This window comes from Ambystoma mexicanum, chromosome 3q (genome assembly GCF_040938575.1).
Source record: "Ambystoma mexicanum isolate Mex_15411 chromosome 3q, UKY_AmexF1_1, whole genome shotgun sequence".
Classification (NCBI taxonomy): Eukaryota; Metazoa; Chordata; class Amphibia; order Caudata; family Ambystomatidae; genus Ambystoma; species Ambystoma mexicanum.
The window spans coordinates 447895505-447920678 of NC_090926.1; the positions used below are offsets into that span (position 1 = coordinate 447895505).

A 25174-nucleotide genomic window follows, 5' to 3' on the forward strand; every position below is an offset into this window, starting at 1 on the left:
ACGAGCAGTATCATGCATTCAGTGTCCAATCAGTGGTACACGAACTATGCACAGCTTAGTGTGATAACGCGCCTGTTGCAGAGATCTGTGGGAGATCTGCGAGTTCCAGGTTTAACTCGCTACTTATATTTGTGGGTGGGAATTTGGATAAATCACCACACACAAGCAGGGTAGCTTCGTACCACCTAACTTTAATGCGCAAAATATGCTTCAAAAGCAGCAGGTCTAAAGTATCTCCAAAATACTAGCACATTTGCTCTGCCCTCATGGGCTGTAAACTGCCTGGTGCTTCCTGAAGCGGCTGCATGGATCTTACAAACACAGCAACAACATACGGGAGCATCTGCACATCTCTGCTGCCATGCCATCCATCCATCCATCCATCCATCCATCCATCCATCCATCCATCCATCCATCCATCCATCCATCCATCCATCCATCCATCCATCCATCCATCCATCCATCCATCCATCCATCCATCCATCCATCCATCCATCCATCCATCCATCCATCCATCCATCCATCCATCCATCCATCCATCCATCCATCCATCCATCCATCCACTATCTATCTATCTATCTACCTATCTATCTATCTCTCCCTCCATCCATCCATCCATGTATCTATCTATCTATCTATCTACCTACCTACCTACCTACCTACCTATACATGCCAGCTACCTAGCCAGCTGCAGATACATCGACCGGTAGACATAGCTGTGCTAGATACGTCTAGCTTTGCTGCATAGACATGTATAGAGAGATAGATACATTAGAGACTAATAGTAAAACGCAGGAAAGTGGCGTGATGTTACTGCCACTGGCTACATGTTTAATTGTAGTTTGAAAAAGTGGTCTTGAATGGTTGGGAGAGTCCTGCCTTTGGCTCTGCTGGGCTCGAAGGGATGAAGCTCACGTCTGTGATGATGTATCTATATTTTCCTTCTGGGTCCTTCTGGGAATTCCCCACGTGCACCTCCTGCAGCTCCGTGACCACATCGCCTCACTTCACTGTGGGTTTATTTAAAAGAAGGTTTACAAATGCATGTCCAGACGGTCCTTTCAAGGTGCGGCTTCCAATGCGCTTAAAAAGCAGCACTTTACGCTGCCGCACTTTACGCCACCGCTGGGCCTCAAGCGCCACAGGTCTGCCCTTCTGCCGGCCTTTTACCTTCGGCACGAGGCGAGGGTCTCGGGGACACCCCTACCAGAGGTCTCGCAATGCAGATTATTATCTAAATAACAAAAAGTGACATGTGCACTTTAAAAACATACATGACTACAAATGTGCACATATGGTTTAACAAAATTCTGGTAAAAGAACAGCTTCGTCTCCCCTACTGCCCCCGCTCTCGGCATACACACACCCTTCTCGGGCAGGCTGCACTTTATTTGCACGGTGCGTGTGTGAATCAAAACTAACATCTTAAGGACGGCGAGGCTACCCTTTGCGCCGCCCTATCTGGTAGCCTCTGCCTCACCTACTTTTGGGACATGCCACCAGGGGGCGGGGGGCTTTAGTAGGCATGGGCCCGAAGACTGCCAACACCAGCTTCGTCATTCTGCCATGGGGATGCAGAATATCACACAACACCGGCCGGGCGATAAAGCGGTGCGGGACGGGCCACAGAGGGCGGAGTAGGGCCGGCCAGAGGGGGAGTGGGCCGGGCCAGGACCACAGGAGGCGGTATGTATGCTGGACTGGGCGGAGCGCAGGAGGTGGAAGGCACGGAGGGATGCCAGGAGGCTGGGCCTGGCTGCACGGAGCGCGGGTTAGCCCTGGCGTAGGCGGGATCACACCGACTCTGAGGGCGTTTCATTCGGAGTAGTCTTGCTTGGACGGGATGCGGGGGACAAGGTGCGCGGACCGCAGCTACCGCCCCGTTTCCCAGGCAGCCCGCCTCCTCCTGGGTCCGGCACACTCAGGACTCGGGCAGGCAGGCTGTGGGGAAAGAACCCGGCCGGGGAACCCGGGCGTACAGAGCGAGACTGGCACCCCTGCCGCACCCATGACGGTAAGGAGGAGTCGGGGTGTGCATCTCCTCCCCCGGGTGCAGGAGAGGAAGGTGTGCAGGACCCAGGGCGGGTATAAGGGCCCCAGAGAGGATGTAAGAACCCCGGGGAGCACGAGTGGCAGCAGATTTGTGTCTTAGAGTGCACCCGGTGCCCTGGGGGGCATGCAGGCCACAAAGAGGATGAGAGGGTCACGTGAATACGCTCGGTACATCATTCGGTCTCGGGGAGGCCGTGAGGGTTATCCCCGAGTGTCCCTAAGTAGGATGTGGGGAACTTCAGGGAAGGGAAAGGGGGAGCACAGCGAGCAACAGGATGTGAGGGTCATTAAACGGCGCGAGTAGCCGGCGAGGAACCGAGTGAGAGGTCCCCAGAAAGGGATGAATCGCTCCAGTGCTCGTGTGTTTCCCGGCCCGGTGTGAGAAGTTCAGGGAGGATAGGAGGCTGCACGGAGAGTCTGAGAGCATCGCACTGTTGTAAGGGTTTGTGGTACAGTTGGCTTTGAGGGTTTCTGGCAGAGTATGGCGGGTCCCAGAAGACGAGGGTACCCCTGGGAGCATTTATGGGATTCATGGAAGGGAATGAAAGGCCCCCGCTATGGGGCGAGTCCCCCAGGCGGTCTTTGGGGCCAGTGGGAGGGTAGACTATGAGAGGACCATGTTATGGGGCATTTACACAGTGCCTAACTGTCATTGTTGTGGCCTTTCAGTGTGAGCATGCTAGGCACATGTTATTTTTTTGTGGCTGTTACGTAGCGTCTAACTGGCATTGCTGTGGCTGGACATGCGAGAGCGAAAGGATGAACGCGAGGTGTGACGGGTGCGGAGAAGGCAATGACGCAGCGGCTCTTACCGGTGCTTTATGGTGTAAGCTGCGGTTTCAAGGGGTGTGTAAAGGTTGTGTGATCTCGGGTAACGCCAAAGACAGGATGCCTGTGGTAGCCAAGGAAGGTCTGTAGGACCTGTGGGCACAGCTCGGGTGTGAGGGTCCCTGTGACATGTGGGGCCCACCGGAAGATGCGAGGGCCCGCAGATAGGTGTTAGGCCCAAGGAAGGTGCCTGGTCCCTCTCAGGGGAGCCGGTGAGGATCACAGGCGTGGGGTAAAGATGGTATGGCTCCAGAGACTTTTAATACCAAAGAGTGGGTGTAAGAATGCTATGGGCTCGGATATGGTAGAGGGATATGGCCAACCAATATAGGATGTAAGATGGTGGAAGTGTGTGTGTGAGGGCCAAATGGAAGGTGCCCGGTGGCAAGGAAAGGGAAGTAGTAGGATAATGGCCCATGGACCTCAGCAGACTCTCGTTCTACCCCTATGCTTTCAAGTAAAGGGGCGGTTCTACTCCTGTGGCTCTATAGAACATCATTCAAACACCCCGATTGGAAATTAGGTCCGACGCGTATTACATTGTAAGATAGGTTCTTGTTAGTTTTGTTTGCTTTTATGTTTTATATGGAATTGATGTTGGGCACATTTATGAGGGCCCTGGTGAGGGGGGAGGGGGTGGCTTTGGTCAAGGAGTGAGTGTGGAGGAGGTAGGAACTCTGTACACTACGAGGGACATGTTTTATGTATTTGCCATGCACCTTCCTAGAGGAAGATTCATTATAAGGACCGTGAGAAAATGGCCGCCCCTCACCAGAGGACATCTGGTATGTCAACCCAGAATTCCTCCCCATCCCTACTGTTGCGCCAATAGACCCCCCATATGCATAATGGTCTTCACCACCCCCTAGGTACATTACCATGGCTACCCGATACCTATGGCGCTGCTCACTGTACTCAACCCAGTGTCTTAATGCTTCATCCATAGGTGCCCACTCATGGCAGCTGACGATCCCTGGCCTACCTGATGTAGCGCGTCATTCTCCGCGCCCCTCTGCAGTGGCCCTTCCATGGCCCACTCATGTTCATCTACTGCCACTTCCCGCCACTTTGCCCTGTCTACACTGCTCCATTATTGGGCATTCGAAGGTACCCTGGATCTTTCTAGCTGTACGCCCTTCCCAGGGCCTGGTTCCTGCCACACCACTCACATGGCCCTATTCACAGCACCACCAGTCCACAGGTCACTGCATTGTGCCACATCCCTGTGCCCTGATCCATCAACAAGGGGCTTTCCTGTAGCCCCCTCCCCAGTGTTCCATCACAGATGCTGTGTCCCTGGTAGCCCCATCTCCAGAGGCCCTCCCCACCTCGTTCACGTAGCCCGGCGCATTCCCCCTTTTAATTATACCATCTCCTTCTCGATCAGCGCCCTCCGCCCCCGGTCCGGATGGCACTATGAGGGTGCCTTGGCGTGGCATTAGGCATTGCTATTTGGCAGAGCGTCCCTCTCCAATATTGCCCGTGTAACTGTGATGGGTCTCAGAACTCTCTGTGCCCGCGGCCCCCGGGCAGTAGTTTGTGTGTATCTTTACACGCTGAGCGCTCTCACTTGTGCACTGGCCTTGAATGTGTCTCCGCTGGTTGGTTTCTTCTCCGCTGTGGCTCATGTAGCGATGCATCGATCTGTTTGCCAAGTTTCTGCCCTGGAACCCACAATTATTTTTTTTCCCGCTGATGGTTGTGTTTTTTCTGCACAGCTTGTGCTCTGTAGATACCACCCCACGTTCATTCCCTCTCGGATCGCTCACAAATACTGGATCATTCCCCCGGCTATCCCCCGCTAGGTTTTATGTAGTATCTGCCCTCCTTCCAGCAATTGTGTTTATTTTAAGTTTGATGCCTGTATGAAGCGTTAGGTCTCCCTTAACCCGCTCCAAAGCGCCGAGGGTGATTGGCACAGATGCGAGGGCAGAAGAGGGCCCTATCAGAAGGAAGGACACTGCGGTATGTTATGCTTGCATTGTGCTTTACGCACCCCCCCCCCCCCAAGTTCGCGAAGCTTAACAACACACTTGTATATATGTAGGCATAAGAAATCAGAACGTTGGTAGGCGTCCTTCATTTTATTTTTCCACTTATGCGGTGTAGCGTCCAAACATTTTACAGAAAATGCAGGCGTGTGTAGCTTGCATCTCATGGGGCCTCCACTTTCTCTCGGAGGTTTGCATTGTCTGGAAGACCCTGACCAGTGAGACCCCAGGACAGGATGTTCTCCTTCCAGGATGCACGCTGCATCCTGCCTCTGCAGAGAGTCTGAGCAAACTGCCTTTAGTGTAAGCAGCCAATCTAACATTGGGAACTAGGGGGAGATCAGAAAATCACAAGAGCTGTTTTTATCAGCACAGCAAGTGCTGGAAGTTATTGACAGGATTGCGTTGTCATCACTGGCTAGTGGTGTAGTCACGGGGTACAGCACAGCACCGTACCAGTACCCGTAGGGGCGCAGTGAGGGGAATCACTTCTGGAAGCTTCTGGTTCAGAGTCGAGGGGAGTGGACGGAATGTGCGCTTTGGAGGCTAAAGTTCTCCGTGGCTTTTCAAGCGCCTCTCATTGGCCTTGTCATTTGAAGCTCCCAACGCTGCCCCAAGCGCCCCCCCGTTAGCCATTCAGCCAAAGCCTCTGTTGCTGCCTATTATGCCCCCCCCCCGCGCTTGTCGCACTTATTGTCCAGATGCTGCGGGCTTTTCACAAGGCCCAGTGCCCTCACACAGTGAGCTTCTTGCACTGTGCGCCTGCGCACTGACTGTCAATCACTGGGACCCCACCATGTCCTTCTGCCGATAGCTATGCACACACTGTCTGTCAATGTGCCCCAGCGTTATTATGCCTTGGTATGCCCCATCAAGCCGCGTTATGCCTCTGCATGCCATGTTATGCTTCGTCGTTCCATGTCATGCCTCGCATGTCTCGTCCTGTCAGGCTGGTGCGACCTGAGAGAGGAGACACTCGAGAGTGATGATGGAGAGACACGTTGGACGAGAAGAGAAATATACCAGAAGCGAGTGTTACCGTAGGAGCCTTTAGGAGAAACAAATGTTGCAAAATACAAACGTCTCTTGTTGCCGACGAGGACGATTCCCTGAATCACAGTTTCATTCACAAACAGGGGAACAGGGTGGCTGTGTTCGCCTGTCCTCCTCCTGCACTTAAACCACATGACCCACCCCCCCTCATAATCATCAGACAATATACAACCCCAACTCAACATGGAACCCACTGCGCCTTCTTCGCAGGGTACATTAAAATCTGTTTATCTGCGGATCTATGCGTTGCATCGTCCATTAGTCTTCCTGCAAATCACAGCGAAAGCAGCATGTCCCGCCTTTTTGGCTTACTGCACAAAAACCCAGACTCATTTAAAAGTGGAAAAGGTCGCTTTAATGTGACAGGCCAAAGCTTACACTCAAAACGCTTAACTGGCTCCATGGCCTAACAAACTAAAGAGATATTTGAACAATCAATTAAATAACTTAAACATTTTCATTTTAATTTTCCCCCAACAATTAAATAATTAAATAACCAATTTCCTCCCTAATGATCCCTTGGATCCTACCGTCTCTTTGCCCCTTTTCCAGGCGTCCTGCTTTCTCCCAGGGGCCATGCCCCTCCAGGCTCAATACCTGTTCCCCCGGGGTGACCTGCTTGTGCAAACAGCGCCACCCCCCCCCTTTCCCGTGTCATTCCCCCATTGTGCTTCCCTCCCCCCACATCAAAAGGGGCCATGCCCCCGGCGCCCCGACCCACTTCAACCCCTTTTAAACTCCCCTCTACACCAAACTCCCCCTTCCTATGACCTGCAGCCAGCCTGACCTGCCACATCAGCAACATATATTACACACAAACTTTCACAATGCCCTGACCTGTCACACAAAACCACCAAACCCTACCCTCATAACAGACCCCAAAAAACCATAAAAAACTCCCCGCATAATCCCGTGAACAATGGACCCCCCCTATTCCATAACTGACATTACCCTAAAACCAAAATGAAGGGATGGGAGGGCGGGACAATCACCAAGTCCTAACTGTCGCCTGCCTCCCGAACCTTCCCTGAGCCCTTAAGTACCCCCCAGGGAGGCGCTCTGCACCCCCACGGCCACTCGCTGGCCGTGTGCAGCGCCAAAAACTCCCCGGGGGGAAACTCTTCGCGTTCCCCTCGGGGCCCCCCTTTTGGCTTACTGCACAAAAACCCAGACTCATTTAAAAGTGGAAAAGGTCGCTTTAATGTGACAGGCCAAAGCTTACAATCAAAACGCTTAACTGGCTCCATGGCCTAACAAACTAAAGAGATTTTTGAACAATCAATTAAATAACTTAAACATTTTCATTTTCATTTTCCCCCAACAATTAAATAATTAAATAACCAATTTCCTCCCTAATGATCCCTTGGATCCTACCGTCTCCTTGCCACTTTTCCAGGCGTCCCGCTTTCTCCCAGGGGCCATGCCCCTCCAGGCTCAATACCTGTTCCCCCGGGGTGACCTGCATGTGCAAACAGCGCCACCCCCTCCTTTCCCGTGTCATTCCCCCATTGTGCTTCCCTCCCCCCACATCAAAAGGGGCCATGCCCCCGGCACCATAAAAACCCTCCCCCGAGGAGTTCTTTCTGCCCCAACCCCCCCCTAAATTTTCCTACCTCAAACTTTTTACCCAGTCTCCCAGCCAAGAACCCAAGTCCGCCAGGTAGTGATTATTCCCATACACAGACAAGTGTACCCCATCCTCTCTAAAGATAAGAAAACCCTCATATGTTATTTCCTTATGGTCCATGACCTGCACCGCCACCGAGGCACAAAATTTTACCATTTCCCTGTTTATCCCCTTCCTGGCCCGTTCTATTGCTCCCTCACTTCTCGCTCCCCTCCAAACTCTTTGCGGCAACAACTTAGTCCACACCACCACCGCTTGAGGCCACATATCCCGAACCCACACTAAGTCCCTCTTCATTTTCTTTAGCAGAGCCACCCCCGTATCTCTCACCAGGTCATTCTCCCCAGCATGCAGCATCACCACCCTTGGAACCCCATAGCATTCCCTCATCCCTGCCAATATGGGCAGCAGCTGATCCCACCGCAGGCCCCCTAAACCGTGCCATCTCACCACCACTTCCTTGTAACTGCACCCCAACTGCCTTCCAAACACCCTTTTCTCTGCCTCTTTCCCAGCCCACTTCACAATTGAATGGCCAACAATCCAAACTTGCGCCAACTCCCCCTTCTTTTGCGCAGCATCTGAAACAGAAATACAAAATTACTGACAAGTCAAAAATATTACAACAATAACATCTTGCCCACAAAGTCCTCTTCCACCTTTCTTCAACAATCCCCTTTTCCAAAATCCCTGACGTACCCCTTGTATTTCCCAGCCCTCCAAAGCCCCAATCTTTTCACTTTGTCTTCCGAAAAACCCAGTCTGGTACCCTCAGATGCTGCGCCCATCCTAAAAGTCTCGAACTCCTCAGCCTTTTCTCCCACCGTTACCAACGCCTTCCGCAATACCCCTAGCACCTGAGCCGCTGAAACCGGAGATCCATCCGCATGCTGAAAAACCAAGCCTGACTTACCCCCAGGGCGCTCCTTCCACAACTTGCCTGCCTGAACTGGGCATAAAACCTCGCTCCCTCGACCCAGCAAAACCCAAGAGCCCCTTCCCTTCTGATCCGTCTTGGACCTTTTAATCTTGATGTCTAAACCTTCTTCTGTAATTTGAACATCTTCCCATTGCAGTCCCCCTACTCCCACCTTTTCCCCTGACCAACTCAGATACCCTGAAGGCCCCAAAGAATAACCATGTAAAACAAGTCGCAAACAGTTCCCCCTCCCATACCGACCAGCAAATTCCCCCCACCACCTCAATCAACCTCTGCAGCAATTCCGCCGATATCGGCCTCCTTTTATCCTTGTCCCTCTTACTCTCCCTTGCCCAACCTTCCAACATCCTACTCGCCATCTCCCCCCCACTTGGTTGAAAACCCCAAAACCATTTCCCGTAAAAGGCAATCCCTGCTAGCTTTCCTGCTATCGTTGCCCTTGACCAGCCCCTGTCCATGCACCTCAGAAGGAAATTCATGACATCATCCCTCCTCCGCTCTTCAGCATCTCATCTACCCTTCCAACTACAAGCTCCTCCTCTAATAAAATCCTCCCAGGCCCTCCTGTATGACTTCTTAGATGCCGCGGCCAATGAACCCTCCACCAGAGCTCTCAGCTTCCTATCTTCCACAGCTCCTCCGGAATCTGCTGCCCCTCCTGATCTGCATCTGGAGCCAATCCATGGAATCTCTGCCATTGAAAACGAGATAATGCATCAGCGATGCCATTATCCTTCCCTGGCACATGTGTTGCCTTAAACACCACATTCCATTCCATGCAACACAGGACAAATTCTTTCATCAGTCTTGCCACCCTCTGATCCCTAGCTGACTGTCTGTTCACCACATGGACCACGCATTCGTTGTCGACATTGAAGTTCACCTTCTTGTTTTGCAACTCCTTCCCCCACAACTCCAATGCCACTAGTAATGGAAAAATTCAAGAAATGCTACACTCCTCCCTTCCTTCAACCACCTCGCTGGCCACTTTTCCGCACACCATTTTCCCCCCCAAAACACTCCAAAACCACCGGCCCCCGCTGCATCCGAGAGTATCTGAACTTCCCATGTCACCGGGTCTCCCTGCAACCACATTGACACTCCATTGAAACTCTCCAAAAAGCGCAGCCAAATTCTGCAATCCTCCCTCACTGCCCCCGACACTCTTATCCGATGATGTGGGCACTTTGCTCCCGCCATGGCCCTTGCCATGTTCCTGCAAAACGTCTGCCCTGGGGCCACCACCTTACATGCAAAATTCAGATGCCCAACCAATCTCTGCATCTCCACCAGCATCCTTTTCTTGGCCCCCACCGCTTTCTCCAACAGTACCACCAATTTACTCACCTTGTCGTGCGGCAAGCGTGAGGTCATGGCCACTGAATCCAGTTCAATTCCTAGAAATGTTAACACCACTGCCGGCCCTTCCGTTTTGTCTTCGGCTAAGGGTACGCCCGGCTCCTCCATCAGTTCCTGGAACAACCTTAGCATTTCTTTGCATTCCTCCTCTCTTTCTGCCCCGCTAATGAACAGAAAATCATCCAGATAGTGCAGCACACTCTCCCAACCCGAGCTAAATGAGAAAACCCACTGTAGAAAGGAGCTGACCCGTTCAAACAAAGCACAGGAAATTGCGCACCCCATTGGCAAGGCTTTGTCTATAAAAATGCGGTCCTGAAACTGCAAACCCAACAACCAAAAATCCTCCGGGTGCACTGGCAATAACCTGAAAGCCGCCTTGATATCGCACTTGGCCATGAAGGCCCCTCGCCCTTCCTTCCTTATCAGCTCAACCGCCTGGTCAACACTCGCATACACAACCCCACATTCTCCCGGGGAAATGAAATCATTAACTGACATACCCTCCGGCCAGGACAAATGATGAATCAGTCTGAACTCCCCCAGAGCTTTCTTGGGCACCACCCCCAATGGGGATATCACTAAATCACCTGGCATGTCATCAAATGGGCCCACTATCCTCCCTGCTGCTATTTCCTTGTTCAATTTTTGTCTTACCACCTCAACATTCTCTCTCGCCGACTTCAAATTTTCAGCCCACCGCCGCACCCTTGGGCCCTGGTAACCTAGTCTGAACCCTTGACCAAACCCCTCACTCAAGATCTTAGCCCCTTCCCTATCCGGATAAAATTGCAACCATTTTTCCAACACATCGACTTTAATTGGAGTAAAAGCTTTTCCCCACAACCCCTTTTCCTGAACCTCTCCCCCTCCCCCTGTCTCCCTGTTGGAAACCCTGAGTGAGAGGATGTTTTCCACCACACTTGCTACACTCGTGCCGGAACCTACACATGGTCCTTGTGCAGCCGTCCTTATTATACCCCAGCACGCTGCTGAGGACTGACCCCTGCCTCCTCCCCTCTCCCCCTCGAGGGCGGGGCGACCAAGAAAGGGCCGGAAAGGCACAGGCAGCCCACTTGCTGTGTGCAATGTCGGGGCAGGCCTCGTTGGGGCCATCCATTGCAGCCAGAGATCCATATCTATCTCCCCCCAGACCGCCTGACTGTCCTCTGCCATTCTCGCTTTGAATTCCTCATCGTACCTTACCCAGGCAAAACCCCCAAAACTCGTGAAAGCCTTCCTTATTACAACCATATATTTAAGCAGGGCCACACACCGCTCCGGGAATTTTTCACAATACACACTGGCATAAATGATAAACGCCGACGTCCAATTCTCAATAGTCACCGGGACCCTTGGGCGTGAAGCCAGTTCCCTCTCTTCCTCCTTAGACCCCTCTTTCGCTCTCACTTCTCTATGTAGCAATTTAAAGACATCGACAAATTCCCCCGCCTGAATCTTCTCCCTGGTCGCTGCCATCAAGTGCGCCCCCAATGGTTTTGTTATCCCCATGTAAGGTATTTTTTTCTCCTTTCCCTTCACTTCAACCTCCTTATCTTTACCAGCTTGCACTCCGAGCACCAATGGCTCCACCACCTTGTCCGTTTGGACCTCCACCGAGCACATGCTCTTCTCAACCCCTGTGGCTCCAATGGCCTGCACCCCAACTTCTTTCCTTACATCTCGCCATCCAGACCCTTCCTCCTCTGTCCCCCTTCCTGGGACCCCTCTCTGCCATGCAGATGACCATTCCCTTTCCCGCTCACCTCTTTCCACACCTGCGGTCTGGCGTCCACAACGCTGCTCCTCCTCTCCTTTCTTAGAGGGCTCTTACTGCGGGGACAAAACATGTCAGCACACTCACCCAGCCAATAATTCCCTTGACCCCTTTCACCCCGTCCCCCCTGCACTTCCCTTTCCATATCCCACCTTGAACTTCTTCTCTCCTTTCCCTTTCCGCCCTGTAATCTTCCAATTCCCATTGCCCCACATATTCCTCCCATCCAACTTCATCGCCCCTTAAATACCATTGCGGATGCGAGCTCATGCCCGAGTTGAGTTGATGATCTTCTTGCGAGCCCGGGGCGTCAGCCCCGCCACTCCTCTGACGTCTTCTCGGCGGGGTTGTGGAAACCCCTGCCTGGTCCTCTTCTCTCGGGCGAGGCGTTCTGACCTCCACCCTGGAATCCTCATTGCTAGGGGCTGTGCTGCGCCCTCTAGGCTCTCCTTGCGTTGACCGAGGAGGGGCCGTACTGAAACCCTCAACCTCCACCTGACCAGCGGGTGCTGCGCAGCGCCCTCCGCCCTCACTCCTCCTACCCGGGGGGGCCGTTCCGCGCCCCACTCTACCCTCCTCAATTGATGGGGACCTCTCCCTCCTTCTCCCACCTGCACTCCCCTCTGCCCTGACACCCTCTTCTGTATCTCATCCCTGCCCCTACTGTTGTTCCCTAGAGCCCCTCCCTTTTGAGCATTCCCACCTTCCCTAGGGCTATCATTCCCTTCCTCCCTCCCCGGCTGCCCACCCGACATCATTTCTCCCCTGTCCGCCCTCCTGTCTATCTCCCTCCTCATATTCCTGCCCCTGGATTCCCAAACCTCCCCTCTCCCCGCCGTAGGGGTGCAAGCCACCACTGCCGCGAGAGCCCCGTCTGCCGCAGCTCTACGCTACGGCCTGCCCCCACCTACCTCTCCTTCTCCCGTTACTTCCCCTACCGCCCCTTCCAATTGGGCCTTAGATGCCCTGCTAATTATTTCTAGGGCCTCCCTCAGAGCCCTAGCATCAACCAAGCCCTTCTTGGCGGCTCCCTGTCCCACCATAGTGCCCAAATATCTGGATGTGCACTAAAAATATATAACCCTAGAAAATTAATCTAGCTAACCTAAGCTCCCGAGCCCAAATCTACCCGTGGACCTATCCCCCCACCAACAGTACACTTGCCCCGTGTTAACCAAGCACTTGCTGACACAAAAAACTAGGGTACCATACCCCCAAAATGCTCTTCCCAAAAAACTATTTAAAAAAAAATGTATTTTTTTTTTTTATTTACCCCCCTAAAAATGCCCTATCCTTTCACAACCCTAACCCCGGCACAGAGAAGGCCCCCCACGAAAAGGGGGAGCCCCACAACCAACAGCACAACCAGAAATGGGGCTGAGATGATGCGTGTCGCACTGCCCCCTGGCTGCGTGTAAGCACCACCGCACTGAAACAGCTGCACGGTCCCTTTAAGGAGAGAAACACTGCTCCCTCTGATACGCGACGGAGAAAGCGCGTATACTTCCCCTCACGGCCGTGCAACACAGGACCCAGCTCTCCCCAATGTAATATTAGCAGCGGCGCAGGCCTGGCTGCACAATATCCTGCCCGCCCTCTCAAACCACGCTCCCCGGCACCTTAAACCCTAACACCCCACCCCTTCTGCACGCTCGAAAAATTGCGTGGAGAACACCCCCCGACAGGACACACCGCACCGGACCGCTGTCCACACTCAGGAACTGATCCAGGTACAGTAAGAGGGGGGGTGCCTTATCTACGGTACCCCCGGCTATAATAGTAAAATATAATAATAAAATATAACACTTAAATAAAGCTGCTTTCTTACTATGCCTAGCCTCCCCCAACACTAACTAACCCTCTCACCTACTCTACGCTGCAGCACCGAAGGCCCAGCTACTTCAGGGAAGGCTCGGGAGCGGGCGACATGACTGATACAATCACCAAGTCCTAACTGTCGCCTGCCTCCCGAACCTTCCCTGAGCCCTTAAGTGCCCCCCAGGGAGGCGCTCTGCACCCCCACGGCCACTCGCTGGCCGTGTGCAGCGCCAAAAACTCCCCGGGAGGAAACGCTTCGCGTTCCCCCCGGGGCCCCTCTTCTCGCAGCTCATTTTCTGAACATTTGCTACTGAAATGCACGCGGAAATTAACCTGTATTATCTGCCTTCCCTGTATTTATCTGTCCGAGTTTCTTTGCTGTATCTTTGGGGTGCACGCTCACCATGTAGTCTTCTCGCCCCCCTCTTTCTCGCTGTCACGCACTTACGTCTCTGGTTCTTGCCCTAGCAAGCACTGGGTTTGAATAAGGGGGGCAGGGATGTGTGTGTATGTGTGTGTCAAGTAACCAGTCTCATCACAATTGGACTAAAAGGCAATAACACGTGTATCCACGAGAGCGACCGATGTGGGCCGGTGGTCACAATGGCATCATCGTTGCATTCGGCAAGGCACCGGCGCTGCCCAGTGAAGAACGCATTTTCACATTTCTTCCTCAAATGTGGCAGTCCAATGGAAGCCATGAGCTGTGCATTGTGGGAAACACTGCGTCACTGGGCATAGTTCAGCATGAGGTTAGCCCAAGTTCGACAGTCGTGCTAATAACCCTAAGCCTCATTTACGTGAAAAAAATATATGCAAAAAACAAGGGGATTCCTGGGAGTCCTTTACCCAGATTCTTTAGCTATCTTTCACAGCAGAGAAATATTTCAAACATATCCGCCTTTGTCCTCCCCAGGGGCAGTCCAGCACCGAAATGGTAGGCGATTCTCTTTTGAACAAGAGTACCAACAGAAACCCCAGACACATGTTTAGGTCTGGTTGGACCTCATCGGTAGGATGGAGCTGTGCCTCTCTAAGAATAGTGAGCAAGGGGTCCACATCTGGATTCCCCTATTAATTTAGGGTGAGACCCAAAGTTACTTAAATTATGCAAAAAACTAGGGGGGGGGTCATGGGAGTCCTTCTGCCAGACATCAGTCCAGTTATGAGAGCTTACCCAGATTCTTTAGCTCACTATCTTTCACAGAGAAGAAATATCCAAAACATATTAGTCTTTGTCCTGCCCTGCGGCAGTCCAGCACCGAAATGCTAGGCAATTCTCCTATGAACAAGAGTACCAACAATAACGCCAGGCACGTGATTCAATATACTTGGACTTCATCAGAAGGGTGGAGCTGTGCCTCCCTAAGAATAGTGAGCAAGGGGTCCACATCTGGACTTCCCTAGTAACTTAGGGTGGGACCCAAAGTTACTTAAGATATGCAAAAAACAAGAGGGGGACAGGGGTCCTGGGAAGTCCCTCTGCTGGACATTAGTCCTGGTTACAAGAGACTTATCCAGATTCTTTAGCTAACTGCATCACTGGGGATAGTTCAGCTTGAGGTTAGCCCAAGTTCAGCAGTCGTCTTAATGACCCTAAGCCTCACGTCTCCTTTCCAATCTGGAGTACTCATGCAGCATCCGTGACAGCACAGAGAGAGAGTCAATTCACCCCAGTGTAAACACGCATCATGCACACAGGTTCCTGGGTGGGCAGACTAAACCTGATTTATTATTATGATGGTGTTTACTGAGCACAGACCTAGCTTCGAGAAGCAAGAGAGCGCTTTACAGAGGTATACAACAGGACAGATACATAACGGAACGCTTTACAGAGGTATACAACAGGACAGATACATAACGGAACGCTTTACAGAGGTATACAACTGTACGGATGCATAATGGAGCGCTTTTCAGAGGTAACAATAGAATAGATGTACAGTGGGGGTAGGATACAGAGGATATCGGGGATGCAGAGGGGTACAGCCGTACCAGGTGGTGGGCAGAAGAGGGATGAGCGTCGTCTAGGCAAGTAAGGTGGCACGAGGGGAAACGTGATGGTCTAGGTGTTGAGGTGGATAAAGGCTACCTTTTGTCAACTAAGCCATTTTTCCAGCACAAATACCTTTAAGATGGTAGTAAAAGTATTGTTACACTTTTTGCATTCATGCGCCAAAAAAGCAAAGAAAAACTCCACTAAATAGGAATGTAATTATTAAAGCTGTGTATTTAGGTGGACAGTTTTGCACGGAGCTGCTGTTTGAAAGACAGAGGTTGGGATTGAGCCCATGACTTGTATGACTTGCTGAAAAGCCGTGTTCCAAATGAGAAAACATACCGTTTGCCCTGATTTGAAAAATACGGGCAAGTCCGTCGAAACACGTGTCATCATAAAGGGCACTCGTTCATATAAATACACAGCTTTAATAATTACATTCCTATTGAGTGGAGTTTTTCTTTGCTTTTTTGGCGCATGAATGCAAAAAGTGTAACAATACTTTTACTATTAGTTTACACAACGGAGTGGAGGAAGCACGTTTTCTCCGTTGTTACTTAATTCATGCGACAAACATTATCATCATCATTTTTTCAACAAACAGAAGGGCGCTGAGGTCTAACCTCAGAAGTGTCCGTTGTGAAAAGGTTCCTCAATTTAATTTGTTTGCCTTTTAAGATGGTACTATGCATTTAAACAAAGGAATACCGAATGGACAGTGACTTAATAAGGCACGCAAGAGCATTGGCTGAGAGGTGGCAACCAGGTTTCAGTGCAGCCGGGGGCAAAGTTGTGCATTGCGGGCTACAGGAGCTGCCACAGTGCGAGATTGTCAGGCTTAGCAGGGAACTGAGATTAAAGAGACACTGTCCAGCGTATCAAAGGAGTAGGGTGCATTACTTTTCATGTTGAATGGCATTAAGCATATACATGCTATGAAATTGCCTTGTGGTATGGGTATCCATTGAAAATATTGCTAACAAAAATGGAGTCGGTGGAAAAAATCGTGGTGAAAATACCTCTGCAGTGAAAAAGTCGCCAATCAAAAGGTAGTCAAAAAAATGTAGCTGAAAAGTAGACACAAATTCCGTGCTGCTAGAGTTTAGTGGGCTTGTGATTGCTTGGTTTAGTGTTTTGGTAAGGCTAGGGTTAATAGAATAATGGGTTTGGGTAAGTGTTAAAGATAGGGATAGGGGGTTACAGAGGGTTGGTGATGTTGGCGTAGGATAGGGTTCAGGATAATGAGCTCATTTTTAATGTGGTGTAGAGGGTGATAAATATAACCTGTCATTTTTATAGCACTTGTATCCAAAGCGCTTTACATCCATTTTTTAAATAAAAATTATCATTATCCAATCCAAATCGGTACTCATTATATTGACCTTGTGCGGGTGAAAGACTGTGTCGACCATGCTGGGATTCGAACGTGCGACCTACAGATCACACACAGATAACATCAGCAAGTGTTTAACCTTCTCAGCTTTCCTACCAGGGTTAGGGCAGGGCTGTGGAATTATTGGTGAGCTGGTGATGGGGTTGAGGTTAGTGTCACTGTTTATTTTCTATTTATTTGGTATTTTGTATTGAGTGACAAGCAAAAAAAAATACTTTCGTTCACTGAAGGGTTGGCATTAGTTAGAATAAGGGTTTAGACAGAGTTAGGGTAAGGTTTACGAATGGAGTTAGGGTGATTGTAGAGGTTTCATTAGTGGTTTGGCATATTGTTAGGGTTACAGGCTTGTACTTTTCTGCATTTAAATATAGCTTTTTTGGCGACCTGATCACTGGCAACATTTTCACACTTTACATTGCTTGCATTGAAAGACTACATTTTTTAAAACAAAGTTTTTGCTGATTATATTTTCACATGACTACGTTTTCCTGGGGACATTTTCACATAGTACCGTGGCTTGCCCAGACGGTGTCCAAGTCTTGTCGCCACTGTGCTTCTACACAGCTGGGGAATTGTGCTCAGTCTTGAAGACCACATCTGAAGAAGTGCATCCGGTTTAGGGTGCCACATCTCCCATAAGATTATAGTTGATAAGAGTCTGCCCACAGGTCAGTATGAACGCAGACACAAGGACCTACATCTATATAGTCAGAGAGATGGAGGGCATTGAAGAGATGGGCATCTCATGGACTTCCCCGGGGTTTACTTACGGAATGGGCAGGAGCACCTCGCAGCTGAGGTGGAGGTCTAGAGCACGGCATTCCGAGGTAAGGAGTATTCGGAGTAGAGGGCTCCACGAGAAGCGTGACCAAGTTTGGTTCTTATGGTGGTTACATTTGTGTTAACACATTGAGGTGCTGAGTGAGCCTTAATGATCCAAGGGTATACAATAGGTGTCCGTGGATCTTTGGAGCCCATCATTCAGCCATGGTGTGTTTGTGGGTTAGATGTATGGGACTGGGGACACTGACATGTGGATGTGGAGTGAGTTTCTTGATCCAAGATGTCTAGCAGAACTCTGGCCCAGTCAGCAGGCTTTTTGGGTGCTTGTAGCATCTCTTCGCCCAGCTCTGGGTGCCTCAGAATGACCTTCACACGCCCCCCCTTTCCAGACTTCTTGCATATGTTTATCTGACATGCAACTGTTATATGGGTGGCTGCAGGGTGCAGCCAGAGTGCATGCAGGAGTAGTACAATAGTTTAGCCTACTCTTTATTCTTGGACTCTGCTGGCAGGCAGGTGGCAGGGTGAAGAGGGACATGGTAAAATCATGGAACTTCTCTCTGAGAGCCAAAGGGAAGGTGATCGAAAAAAGGTGAGGAAGGCCGAACTCGAGCATGAAGGTAGACCGAGGTTTAGAGAAAGGGTTCTTCTGTATATCCGACAATGCTGGCCAATTAATCGAGGGCTGTGGGATGTTGGGGGCCCTGGGTTAAATTAGAGAAGTGCTTGCACTAGTCAAGGAGAAGTGGGAGAGAGAAAGAGTGAGATGCGCCTGCGATAAAGTAGAACAGCAGTGATGAATACAAAACTGGTTTTTGTGGGATCGCACTTACAATGGACAGAGTGGCACTTAAACGAATGGTGGCTGACAAGACAAGGAGATGAAAGTGCTCCTTAGACCTGGGGTGGGCTTGCAGCTCTGTACACTTGAACGCCATTGAGCTCCTCGTGTCTGACCTGTTTGTCTAAATCCATACCTGGGAAGAATTTCCAATACAGGATATTAATTTCTCCTCATCAGTTCCCAACAAAAGACACGCACTCATGCTCACTCACTGTTACTCCCACTCAAACATTCTCACTTACTCTCTTGTTCACAGTTCCACAAGACAAGAGCAGCAACAGATGTAACAGCCTTCAAGCATGTGTGATGAGAGCACTTCCGGTAGCAGAATTCAAACTTCCCTGGGCGAGACACAGGAAGTAATTGCAATGCGCGAAGGACAGAAAATGAGACTAAGCTGGCGGAATTATATTAGATTGGTCATGAAAACATGCAGACCAGATGGACGTTCAGGTCCATATCTGCTAACATGCCTGTAAATATTAAAACACACCACGTAAGAACACAGTCAGCGCTCCCGGGTGGAATAGGCCAGCCTTCGAATACTCCCGGCTGCCACGTGGTGCGTTCCGCGTCTGTTAGCAAGCACTTTAAACCATGCGTGTGATTCCAATGGAAGGGACTGTTCTTATGATGGTTGCTTCTTTTGGTGAATGCTCGTGTCCCCTGGGCTTCGTGAGCTTTCGCTGTTGGTGGCTCGTGGTTTTGTAGACTGGCCGTCGAGGGCACATTTCTGGCTTCCTGATAACTTCACTGGACAGTCTCCATCCACCTTGGATTGAAATTCTGCTTTCTATCCTTAGTTGTGTGTGCTGGGAAAAAAAATGAATTCTCCCAAAGATAAACCTTTTTTGTTTTAGGCTAAAGCATATTGTGTGTTCTAGCATCCAGGGTTACGACCACCTCGTTAGGGAAGGGGATCTGACTGATGTCAGCCAGTGCTGCCAGCCATGTTTCACTTGACATGCCACAGGAAAGGCAACCACATGCAGCGTGCAGCAGCAATGCTGATAAACGCTTTCCGCAATACTGGCGAGCAGGATGCTAAAGTGGGTCCTCTGTTAACGCGCTAAGGTAGCTCAGTGGGTCGAGCGCTTGCTGTCGTGATCTGGAGGTCACAGGTTCAAATCCCACCAAGGCCCACTTCGCGTTTCATCATTCCGAGGTCGATGAATGACAACTTTTTTTGGACGATATTGTATGTAAATATGTTCTATGTAAAGCGCTTTGGCAAAGGCGCTATACAGTGCTGGTCATTGGGCCGGCTCTCGCCAGATCCGAGATCCGGCACCAGATGTGAAGCCGGATCTCGGGATCCGGCCAGAGTCAGCAGCCCAAACACCAAACCCATGCTCTCCAGCTGGGTTTCGAGGAGAGAAAAAAAAAAAAAAACAATCCCGCAATGGCATGGCGTAGGGGGGCGCGGAGCAGCTCATTGCCTCCATTAGCGCTCTTCTGGCTCCGCCCCCCCCCCCTACGTATCCACAACAGCAGGACACCGGAACAGACCTTCTTAAGGGAGGCTGTCCTGCACTTTCACTAGGAGTTCTCCATCAGGCACCACAGCCGGGCCCACGAAGGTGGGGGCTGTGCTGATCGGAGCAGTACAGCCCCCACCTTCGAGGGCCCGGCAGATCTACTCTGCCCTGTGTGAGGACAGTGCACACAGAGTAGATTACTCTTTGTGCTCAATACTCGCACAGGGCATTGCTTTGAATGCAAAATTCAGGGTTCCTATGATTTTATTTTAAATGAAACCGCTCCAGAACGGTTTCATTTTAAAATAGTAGCAAGCGTTTCTTTCGGTGGAATACATTCTAGGCTGTGAACTGTGCAACAGCAGCCTACTGACCTGATTTGGCACTGCGAGCCGTCCGAGGCTCCTGCCATTTTCGAATCGTCTACACGCTTCCTGGAGGAGGCGTGTCCTTACCTGCACGTGACTTCATCGCGTGTCGACTTGCATCTTTAAAGCCCGGAAGCTATCGCCCTTGTGGCTGTAAGCCCGGTGGACATAAGCCTATTGGCTGTTATACGGCTGTTGTACGCTGGTGGTGCGGTTAGCAGACGGGAGACTGTGGAGGTGTTCCCTCTTTGATCCCGAACCGTGAGTCAAAGCCTATACTTATTTCTAACCAATATTCAGAGTTGTGTTGCCCTGTGAGTTGAATAGTAACTAAAAGTACTCTATAATTCATACTGCACGTTATGGCATCTACACCCAAGCCAGTTATACTTCCTGTGCTGGATGCAGCAAACAGCCCAATGGTCGCAATTGCTACGCGATCCAAACACAACAATCTGCTGAAAATCCAGTCAACAACTTCTATTACCTTGACACCGCGCGCAAAAACACGACAAAAAACTCAAATGGCAAATAAAGATATTAGACAATTTTGTCCAATGATTAAAAATCTCTCTTCGTCTCATATTCTACCTGTTACGCCACAAGAATCTAATGACGATCCTAATGATCAAATTTTGTCTAATGCTGCTTTATTATCACAAACGGAGGCCGTTATAAACCTGTCTCCCTGTTGCAATGAAAAAACTAATGAAACAAGCTCAAATATATTGACACTTGTGCCAGACTCAAATCAATTAGACCCGGTGATAAATAAAGTCTTGCCCAGCGATGGGGATGATCCAAATAATCTGCCAATCTCCGATAATACCATGATACAGTCAACTACCCAGTTGGAACACAAAAAAGATCCAAAACTACATCTGGACCAAATCCCTGAAATCCCAGAGGAGGAAAGCTTCGCAACCAACGAAGATGTTTTTCTAAAAGAACAAAAGCAAAACATGCAGAGATCAGAAAATACATCTCCACACAAATCTAATGTAGATTACTATAAACGTGGCTCTATGGATTCAACCATTTCGGAATCTGCATCTTACATACTCCCTGCACCAAGACATCGCGAATCTTCTTGTGAAAAAGGTCATGTCCTTCCAAACACAGGTCTATTAGAAGTTACTCTTATGGCAGTAAATACGACAATTCAGAGTCTGTTTAAATTATTCGAAACCCTCGAAAACAAAATAACCTTACAATCTGCAAAAATCGACCAAATTTCGGATTCGATTCAAGCTCAAGCGAAAGAAAACGAGCCCTTGTGTCAGTTTACTGAACCTATTAATGATCTGTCCCAAGACATTGAGATCATGACCATCCCTGTAACCCAGTCTACCACTCTGCCTATGTTCAATGAAATTATATATCCAATTGAAGAGGCAGACAATGAAAACTCACACAAAAATACTTCTTGGATAAGTGTGGAAAGTTCTCCTAAAACATCAAGATGTCAAAATGATAAAGCCCAATATGAACTTTTTAATAAACATCAACGAAATAAGGGTCGATCTAGGCACCTGGTAACTAAACCTTTCCAATCCACAAAACGATCTACTAAAACAAACAATCGCATCATGCGATCACATACAGTGGATATGACCAAACCTGTATCTATGCACATTGATCAAGTAGGCGAAAATGACTTATTGAGACACAAGTCTCCTGTCACTAATTCAATAAATCCAACTTTGAATGCACAAAATAAACTGTCTATACAGTCACCTCTAAGCCAACTCGTTGCAGTATTGGAAAAACGGAAATTAAATGACCCTTTATCAATCAACAAAAACATGACTTCTGACACTAGCGTAAAAGCTCAATCAATAGATGCCGATAAAAGTGTGGAACATGCATCGTTGCTACCAGTGGGGTCTCAAATCGATCAAATTAAAGCAGCAGTAGATTTGTATATCCTAAGGCGTACGTCTGAATTAAGTGATCCGACAGCTAAAATAAATCGGCAGAATTGTGAGGGGCAGAACTGTGCGAATAATGCCCGTCAGATTAAACAGGCTGCTGATCACGACAAGCCATCTTGCGAAAAACTTAGAGAACATGTATCTCAATGTACATCAGAAATCCACGACGTAGAAGCTCAAAAAAGCTCACAGAATACTGGGGCAAAATGCTCCGCGGATAGAAGCCAAACTCCATCAAGGCGTAGTGATGGTCCTCCGACAGTACTTGAATCACAAATGGAGGACCTTTGGAACACTCCAAATGAGAAAATCAAATTAATGGTCGACTCTTATTTGGCAACTCATTTGGACTCAGTGCCCGTGTCACAAGACTCATTCAAAAAGTTGTCAAGAGTTCGTTTCTCTGATGATGTCAAGGATGTTAATGACATGAACCTACGCCGAAAAGTGATAGAAACAAACAGTAACTTGAATTGCAATCAAATCCTTCAAAATCAAGGTTCAATGAGTAAACAAAAAACACGCGATCTCATAAGAAAAAAAGAACTAGCGAGCTTCCACACACTAATCCTGAAATGTCGCGCGGCTCCTTATCCTCAATATGATTTGTCCCGTGCAAGCGTCTTAAACATCTTTAGTGATGTGCCCGAACTAGATGATCTCACATCTTTTGATATTAATCAAGTAGAATTTATCTGTGATACCAACCTGGGCATAGTCCGATTATGGATGAAATCAGGGTTAGTAATGAACTATTTATGGCAGGCTCGAATGAAGCTCTTTGCAATGGGATTTTTACTTGCCCAAGATCCAGAAAGAAGAAACTATGAATCCATCGTTGCAAAAGACGCAAATACTAAGTTATCACCAAATATATGCCACTGTGCAAAATGCAATAACATTGATTTGACACCCGAGATTCTGACCATCTCACAGTCATAACCATCACTGACGCCAGATTCTTCCGACAAAAAAAATGGCTTGGTAACCTTGGCTAGCTGGAACACCAGAGGTTTTTCCCATTTACTCACTAATGTCCAACCTGTTCTGGTTGATGCAGATATTATAGTCCTCCAAGAAACTTGGTTAAGTAAGCCTCCCTTATGGGATCATCATGACATCTTAATCAACCCAGCGATTACAGCCCAGAAAGGGCGACCCATGTCAGGATTATTAGTCGCTGTTAAACTGGGATCTAAATTTAAATTACAGGCATGGGACAATCCAAACAAATTTATACAGTTGGTTAAACTTTCGAATGAAGTCCAAAAATTGGCACTAATCAATGTTTACAGAAATCCAGCCGCCATCAAAGATGACCGATTCTATAAAGATCTGTCCAAAATGTTCGTCCTAATTGCACAAACTTCAGGAATAACAGATATCATTCTGGCCGGCGATCTCAACATTGATTTGGTCAAAAGCGCATCGAAGAGCAAAACAGCTGAACATGTCAAGTGGAACCATATTATGAAACAATTTAACATGAGAATGGCTAATGGATCACTCCCGAGTGATATACCTCATCAAGTCACATGGTATAGAGGAAAGACGACAAGTACCATCGATTACATATTTTTATCTGCAGGGTTATTCATGGCATCTAAAGAATTTAAGGTAATAACCCAATTCAAATGTGATCATCACATGTTAAGATTGACATGGTTAGGGGCTAACCAACAAGACCACGCCAAATCGGAATGGATGCCACAAAATGTATCAATTAATAATGCTAAATCTCGCTTTAGGTGGACTCCGACCAAACTTGCTGCATTGAATAAAAGTATTATACAACAAAAAGATTCTCAGACATCACAGTCCTATGTGGACACCTTGTCCATATACAGAACTTTTCACCCCCTTTCAAACCGATCTCATCAGCATACATTTGATCAACAATTATCACAGAAAAAAAAAAGAGTACTATAGAGGTTTGAGACAAGCCAAACAGCTTTCATGGCCCGAACGGCTTCAAGCTTGCAAAAGGTTAAAAGTGCAGTACAGATCTTGGATACGTATGTATAGAGGAAAATTATTTCAACAGGATGGAGAGATCTTTCTTTCAGCTATAGCAAGCAAGAACTCTGCTCAAATTTGGCAGATACTCAACCTGAACTCTAATTTGAATAATTTAAAATCACAACTTAATGGAGTTCCAGAAAATCTTTGGGTTTCACACTTTGCTCTACTGTACTCGGATAAAGCTTTTTATGCACATAACCATGGATCTCACTCCTCAGGCTCATGGAATTTAGAATGCTCTGAAAACCTAATTGAGGCGCTCATTCCTAAATCGTCTTCCTCCCGTGCGGCAGGACCAGATGGTATCACCAACTTTATGCTTAAGCAACATCCTCAGATATGGGCGAAAATTCTAAATAACATCTTTCATCGTATATTAAAAACTCGCAGCATTCCCGATTCATGGCGCTCATCGATCATTGTGCCAATTTTTAAGAAAGGGGATCGCTGCGCACCAACGAACTATCGCCCGATTGCACTGTTGGATGCTCCAGGTAAAATCTTTAATCGACTAGTGCTATCGGCCTTTAACCTCTGGACATGTAAACACAAGCATCGTGATAACAATCAAACTGGATTTGTACGTGGGTTAGGGACGTCAGTAAACCTCATGATTCTCAATACATTGAAAGCTCAAGCTCATCAAACTAAAACATCATTGTTTTTTGCATTTATAGATTTAAATGCTGCATTTGACTCGGTTTCCCGTATAAAACTCTTTCAAAAATTAAGGAAAGCTCAGTGTCCTCAAGACATCGTGGATATCATTATTTCACTTCACACATCCACATCTATACGAGTACGTCTATCTACTGCTGGCCTGTTATCTACAGTCATCAAAACATCGAGAGGATTAAAACAAGGGTGCATCCTGGCATCAGCGCTATTCAATTTTTTCATTCACGATGTAC

At 48.7% G+C, this 25174-nt stretch overlaps 1 protein-coding gene across 6 annotated transcripts in view; it reads left to right on the plus strand.

Annotated features, from left to right (window-relative positions):
• The first annotated feature begins 1779 nt into the window (after nucleotides 1-1779).
• ARAP3 (ArfGAP with RhoGAP domain, ankyrin repeat and PH domain 3) overlaps nucleotides 1780-25174 on the plus strand; it is a 582982-nt gene continuing 559587 nt past the window's right edge. For 5 of the 6 annotated variants that reach the window (XM_069654121.1, XM_069654122.1, XM_069654120.1 and 2 more), the window contains exon 1: nucleotides 1780-2014. The gene's annotated coding sequence lies outside the window, so the exon portion shown is untranslated. The remainder of the gene's footprint in view (nucleotides 2015-25174) is intronic. The other variant, XM_069654124.1, reaches the window with a different exon arrangement.